The 20893-nt window shown below is 38.9% G+C and overlaps 1 long non-coding RNA gene across 1 annotated transcript in view; it reads right to left on the reverse strand.

The window, feature by feature from the left end:
- Window positions 1–2429: 2429 nt before the first annotated feature.
- The window catches only part of LOC132424077 (uncharacterized), a 35319-nt gene continuing 16855 nt past the window's right edge, over window positions 2430–20893 (reverse strand). Inside the window, exons 3-4 of the long non-coding RNA XR_009519161.1 lie at window positions 3784–3830; window positions 2430–2747 (exon numbers count right to left, since the gene is read on the reverse strand). This is a non-coding gene — a long non-coding RNA (uncharacterized lncRNA). The remainder of the gene's footprint in view (window positions 2748–3783; window positions 3831–20893) is intronic.

Here is a 20893-nt window from a genome sequence, read left to right on the forward strand (position 1 = left end):
ACTGGACTTGACTGACTATTTCTCATATTAGGGAAGTTTTCAACTATAATCTCTTCAAATATTTTCTCAGTCCGTTTCTTTTTCTCTTCTTCTTCTAAGACCCCTATATTTCACGTGTTGGTGTGTTTAATGTTGTCCCAGAGGTCTCTGAGACTGTCCTCAGTTCTTTTCATTCTTTTTTCTTTATTCTTCTCTGTGGTAGTTATTTCCACTATCTTATCTTCCGGGTCACTTATCCGTTCTTCTGCCTCAGTTATTCTATCGATCCCTTCTAGAGAATTTTTAATTTCATTTATTGTGTTGTTCATCATTGTTTGTTTGCTCTTTAGTTCTTCTAGGTCCTTGTTAAACCTTTCTTGCATTTTCTCCATTCTATTTCCAAGATTTTTGGATCATGTTTACTACCATTACTCTGAATTCTTTTCCAGGTAGACTGCCTATTTCTTCTTCATTTGTTTGGTCTGGTGTGTTTTTACCTTGCTCCTTCATCTGCCCTGTGTTTCTCTGTCTTCTCATTTTGCTTAACTTACTGTGTTTGGGGTCTCCTTTTAGCAGGCTGCAGGTTTGTAGTTCCTGTTGGTTTTGGTGTCTGCCCCCAGTGGGTAAGTTTTGTTCAGTGGGTTGTGTAGGCTTCCTGGTGGAGGGGACTGGTGCCTGTGTTCTGGTGGATGAGGCTAGATCTTGTCTTTCTGGTGGGAAGGACCGCATCTGGTGGTGTGTTTTGGGGTGTCTGTGACCTTATTATGATTTTAGGCAGCCTCTGTGCTAATGGATGGGGTTTTGTTCCTGTCTTGCTAATTTTTTAGCATAGGACATCTAGCACTGTTGCTAGCTGGTCCTTGAGTGGAGCTAGGTCTTAGGGTTGAGATGGAGATCTCTGGGAGAGCTTTCACCGTTTGATATTATGTGAAGCCAGGAGGTCTCTGGTGAACCAATGTCCTGAACTCGGCTCTCCCACCTCAGCGGCACAGGCCTGACACCTGGCCAGAGCACCAAGACCCTGTCAGCCACACAGCTCAGAAGAAAAAGGAGAAAAAATATAAATAAATAAATGAAATAAAGTTATTAAAATAATTTTTTTAATCATTAAAAATAAAAAATTTAAAAGTAATGAAAAACAAGAAAAAAAGAAAGAAGAGAGCAACCAAACAAAGAAACAAATCCACCAATGATAACAAGCTCTAAAATCTATACAAAAATATAAAAAGGACAGACAGAACCCTAGGACAAATGGTAAAAGCAAAGCTATACAGACAAAATCACAAAAAGTATACACATACACACTCACAAAAAGAGAAAAAGGAAAAAAAAATATATATCTATATATAAGAAAAAAGGAAGAGAGCCACCAAATCAATAAACAAATTTACCAATAAAAAGAAACTCTAAATATTAAACTATGATAAACATAAAACCAGAAACAAATTAGATGCAGAAAGCAAACCCCAAGTCTACAGTTGCTCCCAAAGTCCACTACCTCAATTTTCAGATGATTCGTTGTCTATTCAGGTATTCCAGAGATTCAGGGTACATCAAGTTGACTGTGGGGATTTAATCCACTGCTCCTGAGGCTGCTGGGAGAAATTCCCCTTTCTCGTCTTTGTTCACACAGCTTGTGGGGTTCAGCTTTTGATTCGGCCCCGCTTCTGCGTGTAGGTTGCTTGGGGGTGTCTGTTCTTTGCTCAGATAGGACGGGGTTAAAGTAGCAGCTGATTAAGGGGCTCTGGCTCACTCAGGCTGGGGGGGAGGGAGGGGTACGGAATGTGCGGCAAGCCTGCTGCGGCAGAGGCCGGTGTGATGTTGCACCAGCCTGAGGCGTGCCGTATTTTCTCCTGGGGAAGTTGTCCTTGGATCACTGGACCCTTGCAGTGGTGGGCTGCACAGGCTCCCAGGAGGGGAGGTGTGGATAGTGACCTGTACTTGCACACAGTCTTCTTGTTCTTGCACACAGCCTTCTTAGCATTTCGTGCCCATCTCTGGTATCCACGCTGATAGCCGCGACTCGCGCCCATCTCTGTAACTCGATTAGGTGGTGCTCTGAATCCCCTCTCCTCGTGCACCCCGAAACAATGGTCTCTTGCCTCTTAAGCAGTTTCAGACTTTTCCCAGATTTTCTCCCGGCTAGCTGTGGCACAGTAGCCCCCTTCAGGCTGTGTTCACATGGCCAACCCCAGTCTTCTCCCTGGGATCTGACCTCCAAAGCCAGAGCCTCAGCTCCCAGCCCCCACCTGCCCCAGGCGGGGAGCAGACAAGCTTCTCGGGCTGGTGAGTGCCGGTCGGCACCGATCCTCTGTGCGGGAATCTCTCCGCTTTGCCCCATGCACCCCTGTTGTTGTGCTCTCCTCTGTGGCTCCAAAGCTTCCCCCCCCAGTCACCCCCTGTTCCCACCAGTGAAGGAGCTTCCTAGTGTGCAGAAACTTTTCCTCCTTCACAGCTCCCTCCCAGAGGTGCAGGTCCTGTCCCTATCCTTTTGTCTCTGTTTTTTCTTTTTCCTTTTGCCCTACCCAGGTACGTGGAGAGTTTCTTGCCTTTTGGGAAGTCTGAGGTCTTCTGCCAGTATTCGGTAGGTGTTCTGTAGGAGCTGTTCCACATGTAGATGTATTTCTGATGTATTCGTGGGGAGGAAGGTGATCTCCATGTCTTATGCCTCTGCCATCTTGAAGGTCTCCTTAGATTACTGTTTTAAATGGTATCATAGTTCTTAGGCCTGATCATAACAGAATGTAGTTTGTTGTTGTTGTTGTTCACTATAGGAAGAAAGGAAATCACATTTAAGAAAATTTCCGTACTTGAGGAACAAAACCTTAGCACCCAACACAATGATGCTTACTGATGCTTACTAAAATTTTAATACAAATTTATCAAGTTGAATTTATTTAGTTTTATTTAAAATCAGGCAACCTGGTGGAGAATGCTGAGGGCCATTTAATATTATATGTAGAACTATGGGCTATATCTGCCTCTGGCATTTCTGGAAATTTCAAGAAGTTTACTACATCTTTATTTCTACTCTTCTTAATGGAAACACACACACCCACATAAGTTCTTTTTGTAGTATCTCATTTATGACTATTTGTTTTTAGTCAGAGCTTCATAAAAATTTTTTTCAGAAATATGTTGCCTCATCTTGCATTCTGTTTTCAGTTCCAGTATTTACAGAACACTGAACCCAAAAGAAACACCTAAGTGTGTATTCCAAGAACTTGTGGGAAAACTTTGCACTACCTCCAAAACACCCTTTGCTTTCTCTGTGAAGTCTCTTCCCTAATGAGACCACAAACATTATGAGGGACTTTTGCATAGTAATCAGACCTGTGATCATGCTTCTTTATCTGCTGGTATGATTTATGAAGAAATCATACCTGATTTTATGAGGTTATTTATGATTCATTTTTTATTAACTCCCAATTCCCTTCTGGAAACTCTTTAAGGCATTTTTGTGAGAACAAGTGAATAGCCTGAAGTCACATACCAGGCAGAGAACAGAGTCAAGGTTCTACAGTTCAACCTCTGACTTTTCTGCTTAGGTTCTACACTGCCTTACATGCTCTTCCAAAGGACCACTTATTACGAGATTTGTTAATCCTGAAGCATCTTTGCTGCAGATGAAAGTAAATGTATTAAAATAAACACATTTTAAAAGTAAGTCAATATATGTAGCATTTAGAACAGTGCCTGGCACATGGCAAGTGTTACATAGACTCATTAAATTTTTAAAAATGTATAAATATTAGCATGGTATAACATAGACTGCATTTGTTTTAACAGATACATCAAACATACCAGGTTACTTTCCCTTCCTGTTATATCAGAAAGCTTCATTTGTTCCCCTGGAATTCAAAAGGAGAAATAAGAAATCAAAAGGGGTAAAAAACAGAACAAAACAAAATTCTTCCTCAATTCCCTATAAGTTAGGGTCATTTAAGAATAGGGGCTCTGGAATCAGATTACTATCTGCAATCTGAGGATTGAAATATAAGGATTGAAATTCAGTCCTTAGAGTAGAGGTGGGATACCCCCTTACCCATGCTCACCCACTTGCATGCCATTGACAGCATCATTATTAGTTTGGGCTTGTTTATTTGCTATCTAGCATGGCACACACACATCTGTTTGTGAGAATTCATGCTGCCCATTTTGTTCATTGGTTCTTCACTTCTCACTCCAGAAAGGCATATCCAAGAGGAAGGGGCAGGACCTAGCACATCACTTTAAAAAGCCTGGGAATCCTTGTTCTGGGGACATTCTATACTTAATGCCATACACGCTGCTGTCCTGCCACCTACATAGTCAGGATCTCCTAGTTCACTTCAGATGGAGTAAATCAAAAGATTTACCCCTGACTTTTTTTTCTGAAGCTCCAGCTGCCAGAAGAAACGTGGCAAAAACTGGAGGGGGACCATGGAAAGAGCCTTTGAGTTGCAGATGTGGACTTGGAGTTACAGATGTGGACTTGGAGTTACAGAGGAGTCCCTCATTATCCTGAGAAGGTTCTGGGCTCTGGAAGTCCTTACCACAAAACAGCAGAAACACTTTTGCTCAGACAAAGCTTTCTCTCATGGCAGAAATAAGGATTGCTCTGTCCAGCTTAGTCTCTGTAGCTACACTGTGGCTGCTGCTGTTGTGGGGAAAGGGATTAGACAAGATGACAGAGGGGAAAAAGGAAAGAGAGAGAGGACTGAGTTGGTTTTGACCCGAGCTAGACCAGAAGTCGCCATACATCTCTCTCTTACTGTCTTTCAGTGTTTACTAGTGACATGGAGCGAATTCTTACAAAAACAGAATTGTTTTCAAAATATCACACCTCTGCCATCATAGCCAAACCCACATTTTTCAAATGCATTATTGTTGGGTGGGGATACAGTTCAAGCATGTGCTTATGATGGCAACAGTAAGCACAGACATATGAATTGCCTCTGGGGACACTGGGTCTTCATTTAGACAGGGGTGTGGATGACTGGCATGATGTGATGTGGCTGTAAAACACAGGATGAGACAAACTAACTCAACAGACGTGTTGATCCGAAAAATTATTTCAACCTCCCTTTCAACACCCTTAAAATTTAGAAGAGTTCCTCCTAAGATTGACACAAGTAAAATGAATAAGTCCCAACAATATGCCTTCCTCACCACAACCCTGACTGGAGCACTGTGCTGTGCTTAGCATGCCTCATCATGACTAGAGAAGACCTGGATTAATCCATTTGGCTTTCTGGTGGAAAGATGAGTTGTCCCCTAGGAAATCATTGTCCACAGTTTATAGCAGAATAGTGTGTAAAAAGCCAACAGAAACCAACTAAAAATCTATCAGCCCTTGTAACTGAACCCCAAATGTGTGACACAGAGCAGCAGAGAGAAGATGGAACTCACCTCGGTGCCGTCTAAGGCAGCAGAATAGGTAGAAACAGGTAATGAATAGAGATAAAGCCCCCAAAGGAAGCAAATTATAAAGGGTCCATTGTTGGTCCACCATCTCTTCTTTGGAGGGTGGTCCTGAGGCATTCCTTGTATCTGAAATGTTAGTCAGTACTAAAGACGGCTAGGAAATATGAGATACATTAGGTAACACCCTCTGAATTGTCAGAACTTGAATGGAGTTCCAGCTGATGCCTCTATTTCCCTTTCAAGAGGCTTCTCCCAAGAACCCCAGGACTCAGTACTCTCACCCACGTCTTGCTTTATTGCTGAGCATATGTGAATGACTCTAGGTTATAATTTATCTTTTGAAAAGTTTTTTATTCTGCTAGGGTTAATCCCCTGGAAAACAATATCCATAACAACTTTCAGAAAGCATTTTACCACATCCTTTCATTACATTGTCTTATTTAATTTTCATATTCACCACTTAAGAAAAGTAAGGAATATTTTTTATCCAGTCACTTGCCTTGAGAAGAGCAATTGTCCCAAGACTTGCCCAAAGTCTGATAGCTAGTAAATGGCAATTGGGACTCAAGCCAACATGCTTCTGAATCTAAATTGAAGTTCATTTAACACAGTGCCTTTTTGTTGTATCATAACCCTAATATCTCCAAATACTTTTATTATCTTCAGATACCTTTGGTATCTCCAGATATGCTTCTCTGGGCATACAGCTGGGTCCCATTGCTACTGATCAATGTTAATGTGCATTAAGGCCCTTTTTGTTCATGATATGTTGCAACTTACTAGTGGGTTGTGGAACAATGTAACAGATAAAAAACAACTTCAAAAAATGAAACATAACAAAATAGAAAATATCAGAATTCATCGCATATCTTTCGATTTTGTACTTCTGTTAATATTTTTTTATGTAGGAAAGCTTTATTTCTAGATATATTAACATAATTATATATTCCTTCCCCATATACTTGTTTTTGGGGTAAATGTGGTCACGGGCTACTGGATCTGGGCATGAAATGGTTTGGTAATTGAGCAGTAACAAATGCTGTATTGTTCATGCGGCAGCTATTGTTTAGGGTGGGCAAGCAGCCAAATCATTACCAAGAGTGACAAACTTGGCTCTCTGGGGGAGGGGAATGGATAAGAATAGGGACTAAGATTCCCACAACAGATATCCTAATACAGACAAATCCACTCAATTAAGAAGATGCAACTTGTATTACTTTCCAATCACTTAACAATCTACTTTCCTTAATTTTATTTGGCAAGTTTGATACTGACTTATAAGAGAGTGTTCTGAAGTATTTTGAGTCCATTTTGAAACAGAAAGACAAGATAATGAATTGAAATTGAAGGTGAAAACAGTGAGGATTATACTCAGGTGTGTCCAAAATCAGAGCTAGTCTCTGAGAAGACTCCTGCATTTACATACTAACAGATAATCCAATAATCCAGCTCAAAGACAGTTTGCAAAATTTGTAGATCATCACCTCAAGATCATGGACACAAAGTAAATCCCTGGGTTTATTTTGGATCTCAAACGCAGACTGTATAAATACAACACAATCTTCCTCTCTCTGCTTTGAATCCCTCTTTCCCACTCCTTAAGTATAAGGACACAATTCAGCCTATATGACACCATTTGGCATTGAATAACAAGATGAACATTCAGAAGGTGTCCCAAGTGAGTATAAAAGGCCACGAGGAAAGAAGGCTTTTGATGACATGGTGGGAACTAATTGTGAAATAAAGATTGTGCTTCTCCATAAAAAGCTGCTCAACATCACTAATTATTAGAGAGATGCAAATCAAAACTACAATGAGGTATCACCTCACACCAGTTAGAATGGGTGTCATCAGAAAATCTACAAAGAACAAATGCTAGAGAGGGTGTGGAGAAAAGGGAACCCTCTTGCATTTTTGGTGGGAATGTAAGTTGATACAGCCACTATGGAGAACAGTTTGGAGTTTCCTTATAAAACTAAAAATAGAATTACCATATGACCCAGCAATCCCACTACTGGGCCTATACCCAGAGAAAACCATAATTCAAAAAGACACATGCACCCCAATGTTAATTGCAGCATTACTTACAGTAGCCAGGCCATGGAAGCAACCTAAATGCCCATTGACAGACAAATGGATAAAGAAGATGTGGTACATATATGCAATGGAATATTACTCAGCCATAAAAAGGAATGAAATCAGGTCACTTGTTGAGACATGGATGGATCTAGAGACTGTCATACAGAGTGAAGTAAATCAGAAAGAGAAAAACAAATATCGTATATTAACGCATACATGTGGAACCTAGAAAAATGGTACAGATGAACCGGTTTGCAGGGCAGAAATTGAGACACAGATGTAGAGAACAAACATATGGACACCAAGGGGGGAAAACGGCAGGGGGTGGGGGTGGTGGTGTGATGAATTGGGTGATTGGGATTGACATGTATACACTGATGTGTATAAAATTGATGACTAATAAGAACCTGCTGTATAGAAAAATAAAATTAAATTTAAAAATGCAAATAAAAAAAGAATGGATAAACAACAAGTTCTTACTGTATAGCACAGGGAACTATATTCAATATCTTGTGATATACCATAATGGAAAAAAATATGAAAAAAATAATGTATACATAGGTATAACTGAATCACCTTGCTGTATACCTGAAGCTAACACAACTATACATGAATAAAATAAATTTTTTTTAAAGTAAAAAAATAAAGATTGTGCTTCTCACCCTGCTCACTCATAAACCCCCACTTGCCTGCTAAGATGGCTTTGTGAAGCTCCTAATCAGGGATTGACCAAAGGCAGGTTGGAGAGGACAGAGTTGCAGGCCAGTGTGTGTTTCAGTGGCTGTTCTATTGACTTTCCCCCTGGGACTTTGCTCAGCAAAGTGTTTTGCTTCTTTCTGAGAGATAATTGCTTCCCCAACAGCATCCAAACGCCCACTCTGTCACAACCATGTTTTCACATGGACCAATTATTAACTTGAACATAAAAAGCAAAGCAGAGTTAGATATAAAAACAGGAAAATTCCCAATACCTCCTAAGAAAGATATTTCAAGGGGAAAAATGAAAGATTTTCTATCATACCTCCAAAATTTATTTACTAAAAGCATGGTCCTGAAATATAATTTCAGAGTATATATTTTTTAAAATAAATAAATTTATTTATTTTTGGTTGCATTGGGTCTTCATGGCTGTGTGTGGGCTTTCTCTATTTGCGGCAAGCAGGGGCTACTCTTCGTTGCGGTGCACAGGCCTCTCATTGTGGCGGCTTCTCTTGTTGCAGAGCACAGGCTCTAGGCACGCAGGCTTTAGTAGCTGTGGTTCATGGGCTCAGTAGTTGTGGCTTGCGGGCTCTAGAGTACGGGCTCAGTAGTTGTGGTGCACGGGCTTAGTTGCTCTGTGGCATGTGGGATCTTCCTGGTCCAGGGCTTGAACCCATGTCCCCTGCATTGGCAGGTGGATTCTTAACCACTGTGCCACCAGGGAAGTCCTCAGAGTATATTTTTCTCCTCACCTCATACTCAGTTCATTGAGTACTCCCTGGTACATAAAGAAAATAATTTTTCTTTAACACTCTTCCCATTATGTTTGTTTTCATCACTCCATGAAAGGAAAATCCACACCCAATGCAAAGACAATTTCTAAGTAATTCATTTGACTTTTGTGAAGGAAGCAAGAATGATCCAAATAAATATGACACAGTTCCTCCTTGCCAGTATATCATAACCCTTCATGGAATAAAAGACATTTCTCCACATTTCTACAATACAAAGAAATCTGTGATAAATGAGAGGCAAAAACCTTATTAAATGGCATAAAATTACTAGAAAATAGAAATCACTTCCTCTAGTGTAAACATAGAAGGCTTCATAAAGAATTAGGAAATGAGCTGGGCTTGACAGAAGAGGTATAATTTTGATAGGTGGAGGCAGATTGGTGTGAGTCCAGTAGTGTAAGCACTAGGAATGTTCTTCACGGGACTCAATAAAAGAGTGGCTGTGGGGCTTCCCCGGTGGTGCAGTGGTTGAGAGTCCGCCTGCCGATGCAGGGGACACGGGTTCGTGCCCTGCTCCGGGAAGATCCCACGTGCCGCGGAGCGGCTGGGTCCGTGAGCCATGGCTGCTGAGCCTGCGCGTCTGGAGCCTGTGCTCTGCAACAGGAGAGGCCACAACAGTGAGACGCCCGCGTACCGCAAAAAAAAAAAAAAAAAAAAAAAAAGAGTGGCTTTATGGAATAAGTTTATTAGGCAAATTAAGTTTATTAGGAAGATTTTTGGCTGAAATGAGCCAAAAGTGGGAAAACTTTAAAGACAAGGAGTTCATAAAACTAATTGGAATTTTAGAAGGAAGATAGTGAACGTCTGAGATGATCATGAAGCTCCAGGAGGGAATCAACCACAGAGTGGAAGGCTGTTGACAGGCAAGAGTAGAAGATCAAAGCAAAGTCCTGATAAATTCCTAACAGGCTCAGAAGCTTTAATCATCAATGTGATAAGAAAGGGGGTGATAAGAAGGTGGAAGAGTAGAAAATTAGAAGAGTAGAAATCTTCAGAGAGAACTTAAAAGGCCCTTCATGTCTTCTACACTGCTCTTAGACTTCCCCTCTCACTACTTCATCCTTCACACTCTTTGTTCCAGTCATTCCCTAGAGGCATTGGGTTTAGGAGGGAATGCTGCCTCCCTTCCCTCTGAAGTTAGGCCCCCTCCTCCCCAAGGGAGACAGATTGTAGATCCCAATTTCATCTCTGATTTAGTTAACACTTACCCTTCCCAAACTATTCCAAAAAATTGCAGAGGAAGGAAAGCTTCTGGACTCGTTTTACAAGGCCAGTAATATCCTGATATCAAAACCAGACAAGAATACTACAAGAAAAGAATATTTTAGGGCAATATTCCTAATGAACATAGATGCAAAAATCATGGTGTATGATCCTGTTACAAAAATAGACAAAGATATCAGAAAAAAAGGGAAAATTATGGCCAATATCAATGATAAACTTAGATGGAAAAATCTTCACAAATATATTAGCAAACCAAATCCAACAATACATTAAAAGGATCATACACCATGATCAAGTGGGATTTTTCCCATGGATGCAAGGATGGTTCAGTATCTGCAAATAAGTCAGCATGGTGCACCACATTAACAAACTGAAGAATAAAAACCACATGATCATCTCTGAACAGATTCAGAAAAAGCTTGTGACAAAATTCAACATCCATTTTTAATAGAAATGCTTTACAAAGTAGGTATGGAGGGAACATACCTCAGCATCATAAAGGCCACATATAAGAAGTCCACAGCTAACAACATATTCAATGGCGAAAAGCTGAAAGCATTTCTTCTAAGGTCAGGAAAAAGACAAGGATACCCACTCTCTTCATTTTTATTCAACATAGTATTGGAAGTCCTAGCCACAGAAATCAGACAAGGAAAAGAAATAAAAGGAATCAAATTGGAAAGAAGTAAAACTGTCGCTGTCTGCAGATGATATGATACTATACTTAGAAAATCCTAAAGACAATACCAAAAAACTGCTAGAACTTACCAATGAATTTGGTAAAGTTGCAGGACACAAAATTAATATACAGAAATCTGTTGCATTTCTATACACTAAAAACAAACAAACAGAAAGAGAAATTAAGGGAAAATCACATTTACAATCTCATCAAAAAGAGTAAAATACCTAGGAATAAACCTACCTAAGGTGGTAAAAGACCTGTGCTCAGAAAATTATGACACTGATTAAAGAAATTGAAGATGACATAAACAGATGGAAAGATATACCATATTCTTGGATTGGAAGGATTAATATTGCTAAAATGACCATACATACCATACTATTCAATGCAATCCCTATCAAAATACCAATGGCATTTTTCACAGAACTAGAACAAATAATTTTAAAATTTGTATGGAAACACAAAAGACCCTGAATAGCCAAAACAATCTTGAGAGAGACCACAGCTGGAGGAATCAGGCTCCCTGACTTCAGACTACACCGCAAAGCTATAGTAATCAAAACAGTATAGTGGTGGCACAAAAACAGACACATAGATCAATGGAATAGAAATAAATGCATTCACTTATGGTCAATTAACCTATGACAAAGGAGGAAAAAAACTATACAGTGGGGAAAAGATAGCCTCTTCAATATGTGATGCTGGGAAAACTGGACAGTTACATGTAAAAGAATGAAATTAGAACATTCTGTAACACCATATACAAAAAATAAACTCAAAATGTATTAAAGACCTAAATGTGAGGCCAAAACCCATAAAACTCTAGAAGAAAACATGTGCAGAACACTCTTTGATGTAAATTATAACAAGTTTTTTTTTGGATTTGTCTCCTAAGTCAAAGGAAACAAAAGCAAAAATAAACAAATGGGAGCTACTTAAACTTCAAAGTTTTGCACAGCAAAGAAAACCATTGACAAAACAAAAAGACAACTTAATGAATAGGAGAAAATATTTGCAATGATATGACAGAGAAGGGGTTACTATCCAAAATATATAAAGAGCTCATACAGTTCCACATCAAAAAAACAAACAACCCAATTTAAAAATGAGCAGAAGATCTGAATGGACATTTTTCCAAAGAAGTCATAGAGATGGCCAACAGGCACATGAAAAGATGCTCAACATTACTAATCATCAGTGAAATACAAATCAAAACCACAGTGAGTTATCACCTCACACCTGTCAGAATGGCTATCATCAAAGAGACCACAAATAACAAACGTTGGTGAGGATGTGAAGAAAAGAGAACCCTTGTACACTGTTGGTGGGAATGTAAATTTGTGCAGCTACTGTGGAAACTAGTATGGAGGTTCCTCAAAAATCTGAAAATAGAATTACCATATGACCTAGCAATTCCACCTCCATGTATATATCTGAAGAAAACAAAAACACTAATTTGAAAAATACATGCATCCCAAAGTTCATAGTCACATTATTTACAGTAGCCTAGATATAGACACAACCTAAGTGTTCATCACCAGATAAATGGATAAAGAAGATGTGGTATACAATGGAACACTACTCAGCTATAAAAAGAATGAAATTTTTCCATTTGCAACAATATAGCTAGACTTGGAGGATATTATGCTTAGTGAAATAAGTCATACAGAGAAAGACAAATACTGTATGTTATCACCTATATGTGTAATCTAAAAATAAACAGCTGAATGTAACAAAACAGAAACAGACTCATAGATAATAGAGAACAAACTGGTGGTTAACAATGGGAAGAGTGAAGGAAGGAGGGGCAAAATAGGATAGGGAATTAAGAGGTACAAACAGCTATGTATAAAATAAATAAGCTACAAGGATATATTGTACAGCACAGAGAATATAACCAATATTTAAAATAATTATAAATGCTGTATAATCTATTACAATTTTGAATCACTCTGTTGAACACTTTATAAGAACATAACGTTGCAAATCAACTATATCTCAGTTTAAATAGTGCAACCATCACCACTATCTAGTTTCAGAATATTTTCATCACCCCAAAAGGAAAACACAATACCCATTAAGTAGTCACTCCCCATTCTCCCTTTCTCTCAGCCCCTGGCAACCATCACACTTTCTGTCTCTATGGATGTTTCTATTCTAGGTATTTCATATAAAGAGAATCATACAATATGTAATCTTTTCTGTCTGGGGTCTTTTACTTAGGATATTGTTTTTGACGTTCATCTATGTTATATCCTGTACTAGCATTTTATTCCTTTTCATGGATGAATAATATTCCATTGTATGGATATATCACATTTCCTTTATCTATTTATCAGTTAAAGGACATTTGGGTTGTTTCTACTTTTAGGCTGTTGTGGACAGTGCTGCTATAAACATTTATGTACATGCTTTTTTGTGGATACGTATTTTCATTTCACTTGGGTATTTTCCTAGCAATGGAATTACTGGGGCTTATGGCAACTATGTTTAACCTTTTGAAGAACTGCCAGACTGTTTTCCAAAGCAGCTGCATTAGTTTGCATTCCCATCAGCAATGTATAAGGATTTCAGTAGTCCATATTCTTGCCAATACTTGTTATTTTCCATGAAGAAAGAAATTCTAGTTTCCCCCGTGGGTGTGAAGTGATATTTCATTGTGGTTTTAATTTGCATCCCCATAATAACTAATTACATTGAGCATTATTTCCTATGTTTATTAACCATTTATATATCTTTTTTGAAGAAATGTCCATTCAACTATTTGCCCATTTTTTAATTGGGTTGCTTGTCTGTTTGTTTCTGAGCTGCAAGAATTCTTTATATTCTGGGTACTAGTCCCTCATCAGATATATGATTTTTTTTTAAACACCTTTATTGAAGTGTAATTCCTTTACAATGGTGTGTTAGTTTCTGCTTTATAACAAAGTGAATCAGTTATACTTATACATATGGCCTCATATCTCTTCCCTCTTGCGTCTCCCTCCCTCACACCCTCCCGATCTCACCTCTCTAGGTGGTCACAAAGCACCGACTTGATCTCCCTGTGCTATGCGGCTGCTTCCCACTAGCTATCTATTTTATATTTCATAGTGTATATATGTCCATGCCACTCTCTCACTTTGTCCCAGCTTACCCTTCTTCTTCCCCGTATCCTCAAGTCCATTCTCTAATAGGTCTGCATCTTTATGCCCATTTGCCCCTAGGTTCTTCATGACCTTTTTTTTTTTTTTACTTCACTTTGTTTGACAGTCTCTAGGTCCATCCACCTCACTACAAATAACTCAGTTTCATTCCTTTTTATGGCTAACATTCCATTGTATATATGTGGCACATCTTCTTTATCCATTCATCTGTTGATGGACACTTCGGTTGCTTCCATGTCCTGGCTATTGTAAATAGAGCTGCAATGAACATTTTGGTACATGACTCTTTTTGAATTATGGTTTTCTCAGGGTATATGCCCAGTAGTGGGATTGCTGGGTTGTATGGTAGATATATATTTAATTTCTTAAGGAACGTCCATACTGTTCTCCATAGTGGCTGTATCGATTTACATTCCCACCAACAGTGCAAGAGAGTTCCCTTTTCTCCACACCCTCTCCAGCATTTATTGTTTCTAGATTTTTTGATGATGGCCATTCTGACTGGTGAAAGATGATATCACATTGTAGTTTTGATTTGCATTTCTCTAATGATTAATGATGTTGAGCATTCTTCCATGTGCCTGTTGGCAATCTGTATATCTTCTTTGGAGAAATGTTTATTTAGGTCTTCTGCCCATTTTTGGATTGGGTTGTTTGATTTTTTAATGTTGAGCTGCATGAGCTGCTTGTAAATATTGGAGGTTAATCCTTTGTCAGTTGCTTCATTTGCAAATATCTTCTCCCATTCTGAGGGTTGTCTTTTTATCTTGTTTATGGTTCCCTTTGCTGTGCAAAAGCTTTGAAGTTTCATTAGGTACCATTTGTTTATTTTTGTTTTTATTTCCATTTCTCTAGGAGGTGGGTCAAAAAGGATCTTGCTGTGATTTATGTCATAGAGTGTTCTGCCTATATTTTCCTCTAAGACTTTGATGGTCTCTGGCCTTACATTTAGGTCTTTAATCCATTTTGAGTTTATTTTTGTGTATGGCGTTAGGAAGTGTTCTCATTTCATTCTTTTACATGTCCATTTATCCCAGCACCACTTATTGAAGAGGCTGTCTTTTCTCCACTGTATATTCTTGCATCCTTTATCAAAGATAAGGGGACCATATGTTCATGGGTTTATCTCTGGGCTTTCTATCCTGTTCCATTGATCTATATTTCTGTTTCTGTGCCAGTACCATACTGTCTTGATTACTGTAGCTTTGTAGTATAGTCTGAAGTCAGGGAGCCTGATCCCTCTAGCTCCATTTTTCTTTCTCAAGATTGCTTTGGCTATACGGGGTCTTTTGTGTTTCCATACAAATTGTGAAATTTTTTGTTCTACTTCTGTGAAAAATGCCAGTGGTAGTCTGATAGGGATTACATTGAATCTGTAGATTGCTTTGGGTAGTATAGTCATTTTCACAACGTTGATTCTTCCAATCCAAGAACATGGTATATCTCTCCAACTATTTGTATCATCTTTAATTTCTTTATTCAGTGTCTTATAATTTTCTGCATACAAGTCTTTGTCTCCTTAGGTAGGTTTATTCCTAGATATTTTATTCTTTGTGTTGCAATGGTAAATGGAAGTGTTTTCTTAATTTCATTATCAGAATTTTCATTAGTGTATAGGAATGCAAGAGATTTCTGTGCATTAATTTTGTATCCTGCTACTTTACGAAGTTCATTGATTAGCTCTAGTAGTTTTCTGGTAGCATCTTTAGGATTCTCTATGTATAGTATCATGTCATCTGCAAACAGTGACAGCTTTACTTCTTCTTTTCCAATTTGGATTCCTTTTATTTCTTTTTCTTCTCTGATTGCTGTGGCTAAAACTTCCAAAACTATGTTGAATAAGAGTGGTGAGAGTGGGCAACCTTGTCTTTTTCCTGATCTTACTGGAAATGGTTTCAGTTTTTTACCATTGAGGACAACATTGGCAGTGGGTTTTTCATACATGGCCTTTATTATGTTGAGGTACTTTCCCTCTATGCCCACTTTCTGGAGAGTTTTTATCATAAATGGGTGTTGAATTTTGTTGAAAGCTTTCTCTGCATCTATTGAGATGATCAGATGGGTTTTCTACTTCAATTTATTAATATGGTGTATCATGTTGATTGATTTGCATATATTGAAGAATTCTTGCATTCCTGGGATAAACCCCACTTGATCATAGTGTATGATCCTTTTCATGTGCTGTTAGATTCTGTTTGCTAGCATTTTGTTGAGGAGTTTTGCATCTATGTTCATCAGTGATATTGGCCTGTAGTTTTCTTTCTTTGTGATATCTTTGTCTGGTTTTGGTATCAGAGTGATGGTGGCCTCGTAGAATGAGTTTGGGAGTGTTCCTCCCTCTGCTCTATTTTGGAAGAGTTTGAGAAGGATAGGTGTTAGTTTTTCTCTAAATGTTTGATAGAATTGGCCTGTGAAGCCATCTGGTCCTGAGCTTTTGTATGTTGGAAGAATTTTTTTTTTTTTTTTTCCAGTACGTGGGCCTCTCACTGTTGTGGCCTCTCTCGTTGTGGAGCACAGGCTCCGGATGCGCAGGCTCGGCGGCCATGGCTCACAGGCCCAGCCACTCCGCGGCATTGGGACCTTCCCAGACCAGGGCACGAACCCGTGTCCCCTGCATCAGCAGGCGGACTCTCAACCACTGCGCCACCAGGGGAGCCCAGGCAAAGACCTTTTTGACCTCGAAGAGCTTACCATTTAATTGGTGAGGCAAGCTTAACTAACAAGACCACTTTTCTGTAATAAATTTACTATCTACCACTCTTTTTTCTCCTAGTTTAACTGAGCTGAAAGGAAGGCCCAGCGGGACCTTGTATATTAGTTATTAGGCAGTATAGGGAAAAATAAGACAAGGTACCTCCCTTGAAGGGGCTTGCCTTCTAATGGGAAACAGAGGGCTTGACAGATGGAAGAATGAAATAACACTATAAGAAGGTGCAGACGTTGCTTGGGTGTGCCGAGGATTAACTTTGACTGGGACTATAGGGGCAAAGCTGAATGGAAAGTTTGTATTTGAGCTGAACCTTAGTGAGTGAGTAGCTCTTTGATAATCAGAGCAGTGAATGGAACAGGGTGGGGGTATCTTAAGTCTTGGGGAAATTGAAGGGCAAACGCAGACTGTCCAGGAATTTCATGGCAGATTCAGGGAATTGATATACACTTAGATTGTGGTTTTAGGAAAATACTGATCTGCAGACCACTAGTCGTTTCAGAATAAATGGAATAAGCATTGGGGGGAGAAGTTTAAACTTTGCTTCTCCACCATGAGAAAATACAGAGCCTGATTCTTTTGGGATATTTATAAAGTTCATGTAAATAGCTAAAAATGAGAATTTTCAGTTGAACAGAGTTGTTCAAATGCTAACAGATTGTGTGATGTTGAGATAGTCACCCAGCCTCACCAGCCCTCAATTTTAAAAAAATAAGATGAAAGGACTGGACTACAAAAACAGGAAAAGTCTTACCCACCATCCTTTCCTACACACAAACACATATACAACTTCACCTCCCTCAGTGTACAACTGATGCTATAAAACCACTTCTCTAAGTCTCTCTATTACAATATATTACCTTTCCATTTAGCCACTGGGCTGTCACCCAATGCTAATAGCACTGTTGAACATCCTGGCTAGTTCAAGGATTCCACGACTACGTGCTTGGGAGGAGTGTACAAAGTGGGTTAGGAGGGGAGAAGAGCTAGCTTTTAGTCCTGACCACATCACTGACTTGCAGTGGGATAATAGAAACATCAATGTGGTTCTTGTGTGTTCTTATCAGCAGGATGAAGATCATTGGCTGTCACATTGACTAGCATAGGAATTTTTCTCGAGTGGAGGAAAGAATGGATGGAGGCTTGTGAACAGGCATTAAAAGTCATCAAGAGTGCTCCCTCTTTGTACAAAGAAGACATTAACACTGCCTACCTGTGTGAAACTAAAACTGATGCTTGTAGTACAGGAATGATGCACTGAGGTAAATGATAGAATTCCAATTTTCCATCTGACAAGCATGTTGACACTTTTGTTGCTTGTCCCAAATTACGTATAATCATCTTATGACACTCAGGTTATCCAAAGCTGTCCCCAAGGGGTTTGTCTTGTCAAAGAAACATCTGAAAAGGAATGAAGATCACAGTTGCTTTTGGCTGGGATTTATCTGTCAACTTTAGTTTTGTTGTTCCTGCTGTTTTCTCAAACATTTATATCTAATGGTGGGGAATTTTCAATGCTAAAAATAATTAAAATAAATGCATGCAGTGAATGATGAAACCTCTACCATCTTCAGGCTCTCATATGATAAAGTATCCCTTTTTAAGTACTATATGTTTAGGAAGCCTCTCCTTTTAAAAATTCTCAGGTTCCCCTGGTGGCACAGTGGTTAAGAATCTGCCTGCCATTGCAGGGGGACACGGGTTCGATCCCTGGTCCAGTAAGATCCCACATGCTGCAGAGCAGCTAAGCCTGTGAGCCACAGCTAGTGAAGCCTACACGCCTACAGCCCATGCTCTGCAACAAGAGAAGCCACCACAATGAGAAGTTTGCGAACCACAGAGAAGAGTAGCCCCCGCTCGCTGCAACTAGAGAAAATCTGTGCATAACAATGAAGACCCAATGCAGCCAAAAAAATTTTTTTAATTAAATAAATAAATAAAATAAAAATTCGCATGAAAACCACTGCTGCGTTATTACAGAACGTATATTCCATGACTAGGGTGTACCTAGCATAGTTGATGCCCAGAGTGCATGATTTTTAACAACCATTTTTTCTATATGGAAAAATATTCAGAAATAATCATGAAATGAAACAAATAATAAAATGCCCAGGAAAGAAACATAGTGAATATTGTTTTCATTAAACTTCATGTATAAAATGGTGCAAGTTGGACTTCCCTGGTGGCGCAGTGGTTAAGAATTCGCCTGACAATGCAGGAGACATGGGTTCAAGCCCTGGTCTGGGAAGATCCCACATGTCATGGAGCAACGAAGCCTGTGTGCCACACTACTAAGCCTGCGCTCTAGAGCCCATGAGCCACAACTACTGAACCCTCGTGCCACAACTACTGAAGCTCACACGCCTAGAGCCTGTACGCCGCAACAAAAGAAGCCACCACAATGAGAAGCCTGTGCGCCACAACAAAGAGTAGCCCCTATTCGCCACAACTAGAGAAAGCCTGCGCACAGCAATGAAGACCCAACACAGCCCAAAATAAATAAATTTATAAAAAAAGAAAAGAAAAGAAAAAAATAAAATGATGCAAGTTAAAAAATGTTTGAAAAATAATAATAGAATAGAAAAAGGGAAAAATGCACAGCTATTTATTTAATAATTTTATATCTATCTAAACAATGTGAACTTGGATCCTTTAGTTACAACCTGATATTGTAGTTTATGTAAGTAATTTTCCAGTAATTAATAAGCAAATTTTATTAAAACTGACATTCTATAAAAGACATAATTTAGACCATTACTGAAGTGTATCACTAATGTAAAGTTTTATTTTCTTGATCCATTCTTTAATTTTAAAACAACACTTTAAAGATTATAAATTATAAAGATATTAATCAATAAAACATTTCAGATATAAACTTTAGTTCATGCATGAGAAAACAATTGTATCTCACAGTTTGTATTGTTTCACTGTTTTAAATTTTAAACAAATAAATATTCAAAATGGTTGTATGGAATGAAAGAAATGAAACAACACACATTCTGTTCCTTTGTCTCTCTAATCACTGTGGTATTATTGTTATTTAAAATCTACTGTTTAAATGTAGAAATATGTAGTACGACAAGGGTTGGAGACACAAACTATGCCTAGAGCAAGCTCATGTGATTCTGAACATTTATGAATTTGCTCTTGAAGTGAACACATATAGCTGAATTTGAAGTTCTCTGAGTTAACTTTCAGGTAGATGCAATGTTTCTTAAAGGGGAAGTACTGAAAATGTGCTAATTTGAAACTTACATACATATTATTAAAATTTAGGAGTAACCATGGTCATTATTTAGAACTTAGACCAAAATATTTGGGGATGGGGGAACATTTTATCACTGATATTTTTCAGAATTGCTGGTACATGGTGATCATTAAAAGTAGACCAACTCTTATTTGCTTTAAAACTCTGTACAGACAATATTCCCCCTTATTGCCTACACCCAGGGAGGGGGGTGGACATCCCACTGTTCATGACTATTTAGTTATGGGACAGATTCTAGTGCAAAGGGGATGCAGAAAGAGGCTCACTTGGCTCTTCAATTTTCCCATAAGATTTTTTTCTTTTTTAAAAGATTGAACAAGATACAATCTCTCAGAGCTTTCAAATCTCCAAGAGGGAGAGAGCCTTTCTGTCTGGGTTATCAGGAAATGCTTCAAGGAGGAGGTTGAATCTGCTCCTGTCCCAAACCCCACTCCAGGGCAGATCTGGTCCTCCTCCCATTATCACAGTATAAAATACCATTATCTACCTAATCACATGGACCAGAACCTGGATGCCATCTTTGTCTCTTACCCCACTCCATCAGCCACCAAGTTAAGTTAATTCAGCATCCAAACTATCATTCAAGTTTGTTTTCATGCTACTGCCTTAATTTGGGTCTCACTCTACTTCATGAGGATTATTGTCACAGCTTACCAACTAGCCTTCTACATTCCGAATTTGGCCTTGTTCCCCTCCCCGCACCCCAATTCATTCTCCACATCACTGTCACAGTTTACATTCTTTTTTTTTTTAAGATTATTTTTTATTTTTATTTAGTTTTGGCTGCTTTGGGTCTTCATTGCTGTGTGTGGGCTTTCTCTAGTTGCGGCAAGTGGGGGCTACTCTTTCGTTGTGGCGCCCAGGCTTCTCATTGCGGTGGCTTCTCTTGTTGCGGAGCACAGGCTCTAG

This window comes from Delphinus delphis, chromosome 4, assembly GCF_949987515.2.
Source record: "Delphinus delphis chromosome 4, mDelDel1.2, whole genome shotgun sequence".
NCBI lineage: Eukaryota > Metazoa > Chordata > Mammalia > Artiodactyla > Delphinidae > Delphinus > Delphinus delphis.